This window comes from Anser brachyrhynchus (assembly GCF_964034855.1).
Source record: "Anser brachyrhynchus genome assembly, chromosome: 4".
Lineage (NCBI taxonomy): Eukaryota > Metazoa > Chordata > Aves > Anseriformes > Anatidae > Anser > Anser brachyrhynchus.
Genome location: NC_137698.1, coordinates 42,562,406 through 42,576,458, shown reverse-complemented (window position 1 = coordinate 42,576,458; position 14,053 = coordinate 42,562,406). Strand labels below are relative to the sequence as shown.

Genomic DNA, 14,053 nt, shown 5'->3' with positions numbered 1-14,053 from the left:
CTCATGGGTGGCTTCATGCTATACTAAAATAAATGGGTGCCACTTGCACTGGAGTGTGTTCAACCTTAATTTGAAAGCTTTGCCAGTCTGGAACTTAAAAAAAAAAAAAAAAAAAAAAGGCAACTAAGAAATCCAAGCACCCAAATATTAAATGGACTCAAAATGTCGACTGTTAAGGAAGTGAAACCTCCTGCCTTTCTTCTTTGGCTCTAAGTAATAGGCTTTTTGGAATGAAGTTAAAGTAAGTAACTGAGTATGGTAAGAAGCTGCTCTTGACATTTCTCGCATCACAACCTTGGTTTGAAGTAGGAGGCTGATGAGCATTAGAATATGTGACCATCTTGCATGTGTAGGTTTTAGAGCTAAGAATTAATGATGCTTTATAACCTCAGTGGAGAGAAGCTTCAGTGTGCTGTGCTGAAAAGCCCTTATTTGATATTTGAAAATGGAACAGCCATAGAAAGATTTAGAAAAAAAAATTACTACAGGCATCATCTCACAGGCTTTCAGAAAAAGGTGAGATGAAAGACAGCAGATGGATTTATCTTTTTACTTAGCAGCGAAACTACAAATCAGCTTCATATAAACAGATCTCTCAGCCAAATATAGCTTGACAGTAATTCTATAAGATTCATCAAGTCAAGGGAAGTGATTATGTTTGATGCCATTAAATAATGTGAAAGTAGGATATCTCATGATTTCAGCATTTCAAACTTGAGTCCATTAAATACAACTTTTTGATGAAAATGCTACCCCGTGTTGCAACAATTTTCATCTTCACGTATTCTTTAAAATCATGAACAGTTCTTATACCTTTCAAATTCTCATTTCCAGTAATCTTAAGCATTAGTGAAACAATTTCCAGACTGCTGATAATACTGTGACTTTTGACTTTTGTAAATTGGTGAAAGTGAGTTCTTAAGCTTTTAAAACAGTTTTCCTGGATATCAGTCTAACAGGTATGTGTATTTTACACATCTTACTCAGGTTGTCAATATAATAGTATCTTGAGCTACAGAAACTCCAGGCAAAACACATAGTCAAAGATATTTAATGAGATGAATCAGTCTTGCTTTCTTCTTTTTTTTAATACCCAAAGGTGGATTTGCACTGCCATAGAGTAAATTGAGGCATTTCCTGTTACGTCAAGGCTCTCAGATACAGTTTATTCTAGTGTGATGAACTCTAAGCTTCTAAAATGGCAAATTTCTAAACAAGTACTTCTGAAAAAAAATATGTACTTAAAAAGTACTTATATCATCATCCACTAAATCATATAGGCTCCTGTCTCTCTTTGACTCAGTAGAAACCAGATGTCTAAAATATCTTTGTAGGTTTGACTTAACTTTTACAGGCTTTCACTCTGTATAGAATCCAGTATTAATGCTATGCCTATGTTCTGTTTTAAAGTTACCTACAGCCAATTTGAAAAAAAAAAAAAAAAAGTTTAGATGCCCTAAAATAGTTTGGCTTCTCAAAACCACACATATACCTAAATCCTTACTGGAAGTCAGGCAGCTAAATGCCATCTGGATATGGCTAGTTTTATTTGTTTCACATTAAATAGCTAACAGTATGTATTAAATATAATGAGATGTGTGCAAGTGTTTTGTTGCTTGGGTTAGTTGTATCTTCTTTTGCACTATTTAAAGTGTAGTGTTTTTTTTTTTTTTTGCAACCTTTACATAGTTTATGTATTGTTTGATTCAGCTGTCATGTGTCTTTGAAATGATTAATTGATAACCCAGAGCACAGCACCAGAAGAGGATGTCCTTGTTGATGAGTCTGGAAGATTAGGTCTGAACATGCAGGGCTGGGGAGCTGTGCTGCAAAATCTCATTTACACAAACAGATGGCAGGCAGAAATGGCTTGTGCACAAGAAGAGTAGTGGACAAGCCAAGGAAAGAGCTGGCACTATAGCTTACAGAAATCAAGCGAGTTGTTAGGGTGCACAAACTCAGCTATCTGATAAGTGCCCAGCTACAGAAGCTCTACCAGACCTGTGTAAAGGTGGGTTTTGCTGATATTATGTTGCCAAATCATGATTGTCCAGCTTCAGGCTAACAACTGTGATTTAACAAGAAAGAAAAGGATACCAAACCTGCCAAGTTCTCTGCAATTACACTGATCTCAGACAGAGTAATCTCTTCCCTAGTTGTACCGAAGAATAAAAATCCAAAAGTTCTATAATGAGTATGAAATTTGTGAGCAAACATATAGCATTTGTGATGTTGGCAGTGTGTCGTGGAAGAGAATGATTAATAACAACCTTTCTTAGTGACCTCTTTCCCACTGTAAAAGAGGCTAGGTATGTTTTTTTAAGGCCAGATTTAAAACAAATTTCTCTGATCAGGTTTCCAAATCGAGCTCTTAGAGAGATGGTATTCTTCGAGGGGATATCTCAGGTTAGATATCTGACTGCGTTGTTAGGCCCCTAATTAGAGTTCTCTTCTATTCAGGCTCTGGGGTGACTGCAGGAGTTACTCTGCAGGGAGCTCTTTGCAAAGCTAGGTGTAAGTACCTCAATTTTCAGGCTTTGCCTCTGTGAAAGATGTCCTGTGTAATACAGAATGGATTAAATCTAGTGAGCTCTGTTTAATAGGGTTCTAGGGACTTTTTTAAAAACCTTGGAAAATGCTGGTGAAGAGTGTGAGCAAAATATGAGAAAGAATACATCTTTCTTTGAACCCTATCAATTTACTGTTTGCAGACTGAATTGTTTTAATGGCTTTATTTGGAGATATTCCTAAGGATAACAACAACCAGGGTTGCAGAATGCCTCCTTATTCTAGCAGAAGGTTCTGTACCAGTGTTTCCACTGTTGGGTGCAATTAAAATATTTGTTCGGTGTAGCAGTGCTCTGGGCATTGTGTACTTATAGGTCAAACAGGGGAGCTGCCTGCATACTTACAAGATGGTATTTCCCAGAAGAGCAATGGCTCAGCTGTCTTAGGTTCGCCTGTATGTGTTGACTGGGCTCTAGAAAACCCTTAAGGAAGTTACTCAGAAGTGGTAATCCCCAGATATGTGTATTGGAAAGGATCGTTCAGCTCACTGTGTTGTCTTCAGCTCTGAAATGTGAAGTGTTGCTTGCCCTAAGAAAGCTGAAAAGACTAAGCCAACTGCCATAGATGTTCAATGCAATATTAGGGTTGCACAGGTAAAATCACATTACATTAACATTAAAATATTAATGTTAGGACTTTGATCAAAAGTTCTTCTGCATATTTCACTGTGTTGATTATTGTTAAAAGCACACTTGGTACATTTCTATGTAGTCAGTGGCCATAATTGTAGTGAATGCTCAATGCACCATATATATATGCTTCCAGTTTAAATCTTACAAAATTTTTACACTTACAAAAAAACCCTTACTTTTTACACTTACAGAAACTTACAAAAAGTTTTATGATGGTGACAGCAGGAAAAAGGGATATATGCTTGGGTATTGTAACTTCTGAAAAGAAGGAAGGAACATAAATAAGAAGAGGGAGAAGATCTTGGAGGCGATCATATGCATTTTTAAGATAAGTCTAATGAATAATGCCACAAACAGACTGAGGCACTGAGCTTGTATGCTTTGCATGGAATGAACAAGGCTATTAATGAAAGAAATGCTGCTATACATATCCTGGCCTAGTAATGTGACATACCTTCTAACAGTCATTGTGGTGGTTTTACTCGGGTGGGCGGCTGAGCTCCACCTCAGCTGCTCTCTCACTCCCCCTTCTCTTTGAGGAGGGGGAGAAAATATGACACAAAGAGCTCAAGGTTTGAGATAAGGATGATTTAATTAAAGGGAAAAGGGAGAGGGAAAATAAAAAAGAAGGAGGGAAAAAAAAAAGAAAGAGGGAAAAAAAAACCAAAGGCTGCGTGGAAGCACAGAGAGAGAAAAAAAAAGCAGTTACTCTCTACTTCCCATCAATGAGTGATATTCGGCCATGTCCTGGGAAGCAGGGACAATACGTGTAGCAGTTGTTCGGGAGGACAGATGCTTCCACCACGAGAGCCTCCCCCCATCTCCTTCCCCTTTTCCACTTTTTATTGCTGAGTGTGACACCACATGGCATGGAATATCCCTGTGGTCAGTTTAGGTCAGCTGCCGTGGTGATGTCCCCTCTCCATCACTTGCACATCCCCAGCCTGCTGGCTCTTGGAGGCTTGGAGGGAGTCCTGATGCGATGCCAGCATTATGCAGCAATAGACAAAAGACTGGTGTGATACTAGTGCTGTTCTAGCTACAAGTGCAGAGCACAGCACTGTATGGGCTGCTGCAGAGAAAGTTAACTCCATCCCAGCCAGACCCAGCACAGTCATACTCTTGGCTGGTACAGAGGGAAAAGAGCTTCGTGAAAACTTGCATTACATAGTTAACAATGTTTTTCTTCTTTTCTATTCTTCGGACATTCTCTTAATTGCTAAACTCAGACTTGAAATTTAAGCATCTGCCTTTGATAGATCATATTCTGTACACTAAACCTAGCAAGAAAGGAATAGACTACATCCTGGTTTCAAGCAAATAACCTGTTTCACCCAGCAGTAAATAGCTCTGGTGGGACAGAAAGCGCCATCAGGTGAAGCTAATGAGTGCTTCTAACCAAAGAAGGACTACCAAGTGCTGTTAATGATCATATTTGAGAAAGAAAGGTGTTTCCCTACCTCTTCTCTGCCTGGAAGTTCTGCTATGTTCATTAGGGAAAGGAGGCAGTTTACTCTTGCAGAGATATAAGGGTATTATGCATAACTGAGCTGTTTTAGCATTTTTCAGGGTGAAAAATGGGAAACTTCTTGAGGCCTGGACTGTCAGACTGTGGAGGTATGTTTCCTCTGGGTATGGAGTTGGACAACTGCCTGTAGTACAACAAATGTTTGTGCTGGTTCCTCTTATTATTGTTTGTTTAGAGATGAAGTGACTTCCTAGTCTTGGTGAAGGAGCAGTACAGTGAACAATTTGCTCTTCCAGTCTGTCTTGTAGTGTTCATCACAGGACAGCTGAATACTGATAGTAGAGACATCCCTAGACCGTTGTAAGGGGTTTTTATTTTCTTAAAGACTATTTTTGTAGGAAAGTTCACCTCTGGAAAGTGTTATTGTCTCCTGGTTGAATTGTTTAGTATGGTGATTACTTTAAAATAACCAGATCTTTTGGCATTTAAGTATGTAGAAGTCAATTCAGTCAGAGAAGGTGTTAAATCTTTCTTTTCACTTCTTTGGAGACTTTCAGTCATTGCAATGCAGCAGACAACTGTCTACAAATTTGCTAATAATAAATACTAACTGTTACTTCAGTAAAACAGTAATAGCTAACATTCCTTCACAGACCAATCCACCTAGCTTTTCTCCTTTCTCTAAGGAAATTTTGGTGATGGCTATAAGGTTTCCCATAATAAAATCAGTACTGTAGAAATCAAGTTGCCTGCTGAACAAGTGTCTAATGTCTTTGGTAGTGTATGTAAAGTAGACTTACTTAGGTAAAGTTCACTTAAGAAATTGCTTTTGGAGTTTATTAGGACTTTAGTTTTCTGGTATTTCTCTGTCTCTCAGGTGTGTGGTTTCTCTGACTTTTACAGGTTTTAGGAAAACCTCCTGTTACCTACAAAGACTTGATGTGAAATCATAGTTAGTTGTGACTTTCATTGTGGCTGTTGTGTACATAAGTCAAGTAAATGGAGACTTGGGCAAGGATATTTTTTTATGACACAAAATATCTCACGATGTATCCTAATGCTTTCCTTGTTTAGCAAATACTGAGGAATGAGCTGCTCCTGTGAACTCAGATGTTTGTAATTACTTCAAGATATCTGCTCTCTGTTAGTTTGTGATGATATGGATTCAAAACATAATGCTATCAGCTGATGATGTCTTAAGTGAAGATGAGGTCTTTCAGCTCAGATGGGACATACTTGAAAAATGAACCCAAATTTAACAAGTCTACTCAGTGAATCAATTTTCTTGCTTTGCATTGTAGCTATAGCACAGCTTAAACCATTAATGCTGCACTTAAAAATAAATAGTTTCAATAGTACTTACAAACATGGGAAAAATACCTGCTACTTCCAGAAGGCTTGAGACTTAAGTGAGAAACAAATGATCTGTAGTAGAGATTATAAGAGAATAATTCATGGTGTAATATGCTGAAAAGAATACATATGGCAGGCTGAAAATGCGTTCATGGAACTTTATCCTCAGGGAAATCTTTCATGCTCTTCTGAATATGGATGGTTTTTACTTGGATCAATGTATTTTGCTGAGATCTTAACATTGCTTTTGTTTTGTTCTGTGTTTTTTCAATTTTTCAAAAAGATACAACATGATCAGTAGATTTGCATCTCTGCCAAGAGGGTAAGAATCCTTATGAATCTAATTTCTAAATATGCCATAATCACTTTCTGGAGAACAAAGATGGTAATAATTATTAAAGAGTCTTTAAGACTGTGAATTCCAGGTCATGCATGCAGTCGTTGACTAAGTGTTGGTAGTAGTCAGTGAGTTGTTGGCACTTAAATATATTGTACTGAATTTCTATTGCATAGATGTCTGCTGGAATGTAAATGACATTTGATTTAATACTACCTCATAGTATTTTGTGACTGAAAAGATAAACAGCTTTGTCAATAGTAAATTGTACTGTACATATTGATCTCTTAATAACTTACACCTGTAAAACAGCTAATAATTTACACTAATAACTTGCTTTCTCTCATCAATACAGAGACTAGATCTTGAATATCTGTTTTGAAGAGTGGTAATTTTTCTGTACCAGGAAGTTCATTACCTACCTTTTACTTTTTTCTTTATTCTCATGCTTTTCTCCAGTTGTCAAAGAATGGACTCCCATTCGTACAGCTCTTGCAGAGATCTGTCAAAAAGTATGCTTGCCATTGGTTTGCTATGTTGTGTGAAAGTAGCTGGCTACAGCACGCACAGCTGCTGCCTAAAATGTTGTTTTTTGGTGGTCTGTGATTGCTCTTGAGTACTTGACTCCTTAAATAGCATTGAGACCCTCAGTGCTCTACAGTAATCCTACAGAAAAGTTGGAAATTGGCCAACATTTCAATACTGAGAATGCAGTTTTTACACGTGCCTGTGTTGTCATCTTTTATCAGCTCTTTCATTTAGGGATGTTTAATATTGCTTAGTAGTGCTTTGAAACTCTTATCAGTGAACTCAGAATCCAGACATGGATTGGCTAACATGTCTTTCTGTAAAAGGTACTGTCAAAAACAGAGTATGAACTTTCATGTTTTTGGTGATAGGGTCACAAACTAATTCATGTGAATGAGAAAATGTTCTGGTCTAGCAATGTAGTGTTCTGTCGAGATTTTTGCTGTCGAACTTTACTTGGAATATATATGCACATATTTCTAAAATTGCAATTCCACTTCTATTTATATTTCCTGAACTCAAAGCATTTATTAAAATGCACTGGAAGGAAGCTGAAAACAGATAGGTCTCTCTACCAGCTCCTTATGGTTCCGCTGACTGTTCATTTGTATCTGCTCATAAAACTTCACAGCATTTGCTTGAGAGAAAGGGTCTACTATATTGATCTATAGCATTTTTTATAAAGTTACCTTTTTTTACAAGACCATTTTTTCACTTTTAGAACTGTATGTTGAGTTCTGGGTGTGATAAGATGATGTATGCTGAGCAGGGTGGAATGAGAAATCTCTCTCAATTTCTGAGTGAATGCCATGTATTCAAGTTATCTTCTTGATATTGCCTAGCTGACTGTGTGGTGTTAAATCAAAAAGAAAGAAAACTTTTTGATTAAAATGCGTGAAGAATATCCACCGCTAGTTACTAGTATAAAGAAAAAACAGCTAGTCTACTACAAGTCCGGTTAGCAGGTCTGTTTCTCTAATGTTATTCTTTGGTTTCCATTGACTTACTATAACATATCCAGAAGATGATCTAGTGTAATGTATTAAGATTGTTTTGGAAAAGAGAAGCCTATTGAGTTAGCATAAATGAAACAGAACAGCATAGAGAGTTTTACATAGGATAGTAGCTTGAAAGTATCTAGTTTTGCTGCTACTTTAGCATCTCCATTGAAGAGGTAGTTTAAAAAAAAATCAATTGACTTAGGTCTCTGGGGAAATCAATATGTTGAAAGTAGATGACGGTGAAATCTGTAGACTGACAGATATTTTTACTCAGCAGAGGGCTGTAGGGCGAGGAGGTGCAAGAACTTAAAAAGCCAGCATGTGTGTCTCCCCACATGATGTTATGAAGGAAAGTAGGATAATTTTAAAGTGTCCTACAGTGTTAACTGTATGATATATCACAACAGATTGAGATGTCACACAGTGGCTCTGCTGAATGTAAATTGTCAACATTGCATGTAATTCTTTGCCTCTTCTTGGAGCAGGTAGTGCAAAAATGAGATGTCTAAGTGTCTAAATCACATAAATGACTGCTTTGTCTGTCACCGTTATAGATAAAAGCCAATAACAACAAATAAAATGAATTACCTGAAATGGAATCTTAAATCAAATAGCTTACCACTTTTGTATCTCTACTGATGACATTTATTAAGAAAGCTCTAATAACAACATGCAGCAATTTACTGAAGCATGCTTTCACAGCAGTACAGCAGGGAATGTCTTGCCTTAGTCCCATTACTGCTCCCAGAATTTCAGGCATTATTCAGTACCCATTATTTTGGCAATTTTACCCCCATAGAGCCTCAAGCATTTGAGGAACAGAAGGATGTCTGGCAACTATAGCCTGAGAAATGAGAGCTAACAAGATAAAGTTAACTGCAAGACAATTTTCCCTAAATAAAGTGGCTATTCTGTGTTGCTGTTCAAACACAGGATTCTCTGTCCCTTGAAAAGGATTTTTTTGAGTAGATTTTGTTATTGGGTGTGCGCAACCTAGAGAAATTAAATTTTAATCTTGTTTCAGAGACTGTATGTTGGTTAACAGGTGAAAAATTGAAGTGAAAATATTTGAATTTTTTATGTTCGACCTATCCATCTGACTTGTCATTTATATGCTAGAAACAAAAATTAACTTTAAAACATTATGAATGTGCTTATCAACATCTAAAATTGCAAAGCAGCTCAGCAGATGTTAGCTGTAAGTATTTGTGCAATCCTGTTGATCTCTACTAAGCTAGTGATATACTTAAGCAAATGTGTTTTAGTATCCTTTACTGATACAGGTCAAAAGTATCTGCTCTTTTTCATCCCCCTTTATATATTTTTGGATATAAGTTCGGATAACAGTTTTGATCTCTGCTCATCTCCTTATTCCCATACTGTTACCTTCAATAGTGCCTTAAGACTTAACAGCTTGCAGAGAGAAGTACTTGGAAATTTTGGACCGTCTTCCATGACAATGCAAATTTATGAAACTGTTATAAAAATACATTCTCTTAAATTTAAATTATAGGTGTTTATAGTTGAAAGGAAAGACCTGTTCTAGGAAAACTATATCACTTTGTCTTTTGTGTCTGCATGTGGCAACATGTCTTTATTCAAGGAAAAGTTTTGTTTTTAGGCTGTGTGTATGCATAAAAAATTAGCTTACTTATCTGGCAATGGCTGCGTTTGAGTAGCTGTACCGTGAATTTACTGGGATAGTGTCTGATAGTTTGTTGTGAGCATGTTTTGTAGAAGAATGTAATTTAACTGAAACTGTAATTAAAGACCATTTTGATTTTTTCCAAGTTGGTTACTTGGCAAAGCTTCAGCATAAAATCAGCAGCAGTCGCACATAAAATAGTCTGTTTTAAGTCAGTGGTGTGTGGTGGGTCTTATTCAGCATTGGCTTAGCTCTAACCGATTCAATGGAAGTGCACCCAGATCTAAGCTGGCTTGTTATTTTACGGCAAAATAGCATTATTTGCTGTGAGGGCATTGTTAGGGTTTTGGGACATGTAGCCACAGCAGCACAGTTAATGAATGACATAGCACTGGGTTGAGTTATCTAGAATTTTCTTCCCCCCTTAGGGGATTAGGGAAAATTCAGTAATTGTGGTGGAGGTTTAGAGTCCAGCTGTGTTATATGAGGAAATCCTGTGCATCCCAACAGTGTTCAGTTTGCATATTATCAATCTCTCTTAGTTTGAGGAATTATCTTGGCCTTTGATACAGTGCCAAAACTAAACTGTGTTTTTTGTGGGAGAAGATAGGAGGGATATGTTTGGAGGGCAATAGCCCATGGCCTATATTTTTTTATGATTGCTCATGAAGTTGAAAGGTGATCAAGAGCAGAGGGATAAAAGGCTTTAGCTACTATGTGACTGTTATCAGTGTCATTTCAATACACTTAAGTTAAAAAGTACATATTATAACCATATAAAATGAGAAATTTGTGAAGGATTAGTTTTTATACAGATATTGTGTTATCTTTGTGAATTTCCAGTATGTTTAGGTAATTACCAATGGTATTGTATTAAATGATACAATTATCTTAGTAATTTTAAATAATGTGTCCCTTGAAAAACCATTACTTAAAGCACTGGCGTGACTTTTTTTGTTACTTTCAAGCCACACTACAGATAGAGATAGTTGAAGATAGGGTATTTATTTTTTTATTTTTAAACTTTGGTTAAAATTTCACCCAGAACGGAGTAATGATAATTAAAAAGTTTAGTATATTGCTGTGTTGAGGGGTGAGGAAAATATCTGTCACTCTGCAAGTACTCTGCTGTGCTCTTTCCTATGTTGTTGCCTCTATTAAAACATATTCTGTCTACGACTAATTGTCCTTGTCCTATATGAACAGAACTGAAAAATAAAGACACAAAGATGTAATGATATTTAATGACACTGCAATGGTCTGAAACCATTGCAAGTATGCACCCTAATTAAGCATTTATAGGAAGATAGGGAAGCCTAGATACTGTGCACTGAACTTAGAAGTAGTAAAAGTATATGTTTCATAATAAGTAACTTTCTATTATTTAAGTGTATTTATGTGACTTGATAATATGAAGCCTATTCTAGTCTACTATCTTCTACAAAATAGGATGTTTTCTAGTCACTGCCTTTTGTATACTAATAAAAGGGACTTGCAAGGGGCTAGCTCTGATTATATCTTCTTGTCAATGCCTCTGAGTTAAGAGGGAGAAAAATGAACATATTCACGTCTACACACTTTGGTCTTTAAGGGGAAGTCATTCTATGCAGTATTTAGAATGACGCTATCTTGTAAGGGTATATGTTTCCATGCTTTGAATGACAGCGGTAGTTCTAACAATGATACTCTTTAGTAAGTGATATAGGAAGTAAGACTGTCAGCCCAGGAATAAGCTAGCTATATATATATATATATTTAGAACAAAACCAAAGAAGAATCCATAATGTAACCAAAACAATATCAACAACAAAAAGCTCTAGAAGAATTTCTTTGAATGCTGCAGTCTCTATTCTACTTGCCATCTCTATTCTACTTGCCATCCCTTAGCTATAACAATGAAAAAAAAACAGATACCTTTTATTTTTCAACAGATATATGCAGGTTAAATTGTGCTAGCTGGCAACCACAGAATAGTGAGCAAATTTGGGTTCAAAATCCTCGCTTTCAAAACTATGAAGCATAGCAAAAGATTAGAGGCAAACCAAGTTTTACTCTTCTGTGCAATTCTTCAAACTTCACAAAATATAGTATGTGTGTTTAAAAAAAAAAAAGGCCAACTGATGCTGATATGGGAAAAGCAAGCTTTATTTAACACCTAAAAGCAACAGTTCATTCTCTGAATATTTTTGTCGTTCCAGTGTGTGCAGGTAAAACAATAAAAAAAGTCATTCTTTCTTTTTTTTTGTTAATCTTTAGATTGGACATTCACAAAGGAGGTGTTAACAGTGAAGACATAAAAAAGGATACTTTTTTGATACTTGCTGAAAAGTCATGAGATGGTCTGAAAAACAGCGTTGATTAGTCAAGATGCACAGGATTCTTGTGTTAAATTATTGCATTAAAACTAGACTATCAGTAATTCATGCTTAAAAGAATCTCTGGAGGTTGTTTGTTCAAAATCTCCCCCCAACTGAAACAAGGTCAGCTGAGATAAGGTTTCTCAGAGCCTTGTTCTTGTGGGTTTTGAGTACCTTTAGAGCATTCCACAGCTACCATGGGCACCCTGCTCCAATATTTTATCATTCTCATAACGGGTGGTTTTTCCTAACATCACAATTTTTGTTGTAGCAGCTTTTTCTATTGCCTCTTGTCCTTTTGCTGCATGCTAGAGAGAGAAATCTGCCTCCATCTTCTCTGTGTCCTTCCAATAGATAATTGAAGACAGCAACAGGATTTTTCCTTCAGTAAATTCTAACTTTTCTTTCCTAAAGTCTTGATCCTTAAATAAGATATGCATATGTCTTCTGTTGATCTTATTTCATTCCAAATTTGTATCAGTACCTATACAAAAAGCTGTCAGAAGTAACTGAAGATGTTAAAGATGGCGGTTGGGGGTGGGGATTGGAATCCTACAAAGCAGTTGTCAATAATTCCAAAAGGTGAATGAATATAGGTTAGTACTGGGATATGGGCAGATTGGAAAATGCCGGTTCCCTTGGGGACATAACTATATTTCACTCTGAAAGAAGTAAGTTGCAAATATATTTTTATTCTGAAGTACTAGTTGTTGGTATTTATTTGCATTCTTTAGACATAATATTGATAAGTTTATTTGCTTGTGGCAACACAGGGATGCTTCACAGGCACAAAGGTGAGCATTAGGTCTTCTGGGATCGATACCTTACAGAGAATTCAGGTCAGCTTGCACAGAAGCTAAACATCAAAGAACTATGAAGGTACACCAATATGAAATGGTCAGTCTGCAAGACAGGTATTTAACCTGTCTTTCAGTTCATTTTCCAAGCTGCAGGAAGGCCTTTTATTATTATTAAGAGGCACTGTGAATGTATAAAATTCTTGTACTCCTTGTAAGGAAAACTGACTGGAAAAAAAAAAGCCCTCCCTAAAGTAGAATGATAATAAAATATATTAGAACTAATAAACTTGTAAAGTTATATGAGTGAAAATGCTACCTCTTTCATCTGTCTGTCTTTGGATGAATTGATAATAATTTAGTAGTGGAGGTTTCTTATTATATTATTGTACTTGTAAAAAAAAGATTATGGCAGTTCTTCTCTAAATGCTTGTTGAGATAGCTCATCATATCATGGAAGGCAAGATTTTTTTTTTTCCCTGTATTGAAAACTGAGAGACATTAAGTTAAAGGGGGAATGTGTGGTATATTTTCACCATGAAATTCATCAGTGGTAGGGTTTTTCCCACATCAAGGTCTCTGATGGTGAAATTGAATATTTCCTGTTGATCTGTGGAGAAGAGGAGGAGAAAAAACAACCTAATGAGGACACAAAATAGGTATTTGGCCAAAAAAAAAATCTAGGATGTTTAATATAATTTACACTGGAGTTTATGTTGTGCTTCTCTTCTAAGTTAATAGTGGAAAGTTAGGGAATTTTCCCTATCAATAGAATACTTTATAACTAGCCTAACTCATCATTTTGTTGGACTATCTTGTGTTAGGATTTCATTGGCCAGAGGATACAGAATAAAAGTTATACAAGTAGAGCAAAAGTAATAAGTCTTTGCTAGAATGCTTTTTTTTTTTTTTTTCCTGTTGGGAAAGCATATAGGGCACATAACTAGCTGTACAGTGTCTCTAGGCATGCTAAAAATAGCCCATTAAATAGGTGGCATACAGTAAAGAACTCCAAAAAGCTTTTTCTTGGTATATGTGTCTTTGTACAACATGTGGGTTGTGCTATGTGCTACTTGTGCTATGCACAGGTGATGGATGCATTTAAAATACAGGCCATGAAAGTTTGTGGTACTGTTTATCTCCCATTAGGAAGAATTGTTAAGAGGTCTTGAAAATATATTTATGTTCTTCCTGGTACCGACTTGACTGTCAACTGAAAAATTCAGACTTGGCAAAATACTCTGAATTTCTCTGAGCAATTAGCAGGATGTATATGTTTTTCTGGCAGTCTCAGGGTAAGAGGTGAGTGATAGCAGCAGAGTTTTGAGACATTTGTGCGCTTGTCTGTTTCAGACACCTTTCCTTCA

General features: G+C 36.3%; 1 long non-coding RNA gene across 2 annotated transcripts in view; it reads left to right on the top strand.

Annotated features, from left to right (window-relative positions):
- The first annotated feature begins 1,906 nt into the window (after window positions 1-1,906).
- Window positions 1,907-14,053, top strand: part of LOC308194080 — a 147,716-nt gene continuing 135,569 nt past the window's right edge. Inside the window, exon 1 of one of the 2 annotated variants that reach the window (XR_013950239.1) lies at window positions 1,907-4,817. This is a non-coding gene — a long non-coding RNA (uncharacterized lncRNA). The remainder of the gene's footprint in view (window positions 4,818-14,053) is intronic. The other variant, XR_013950240.1, reaches the window with a different exon arrangement.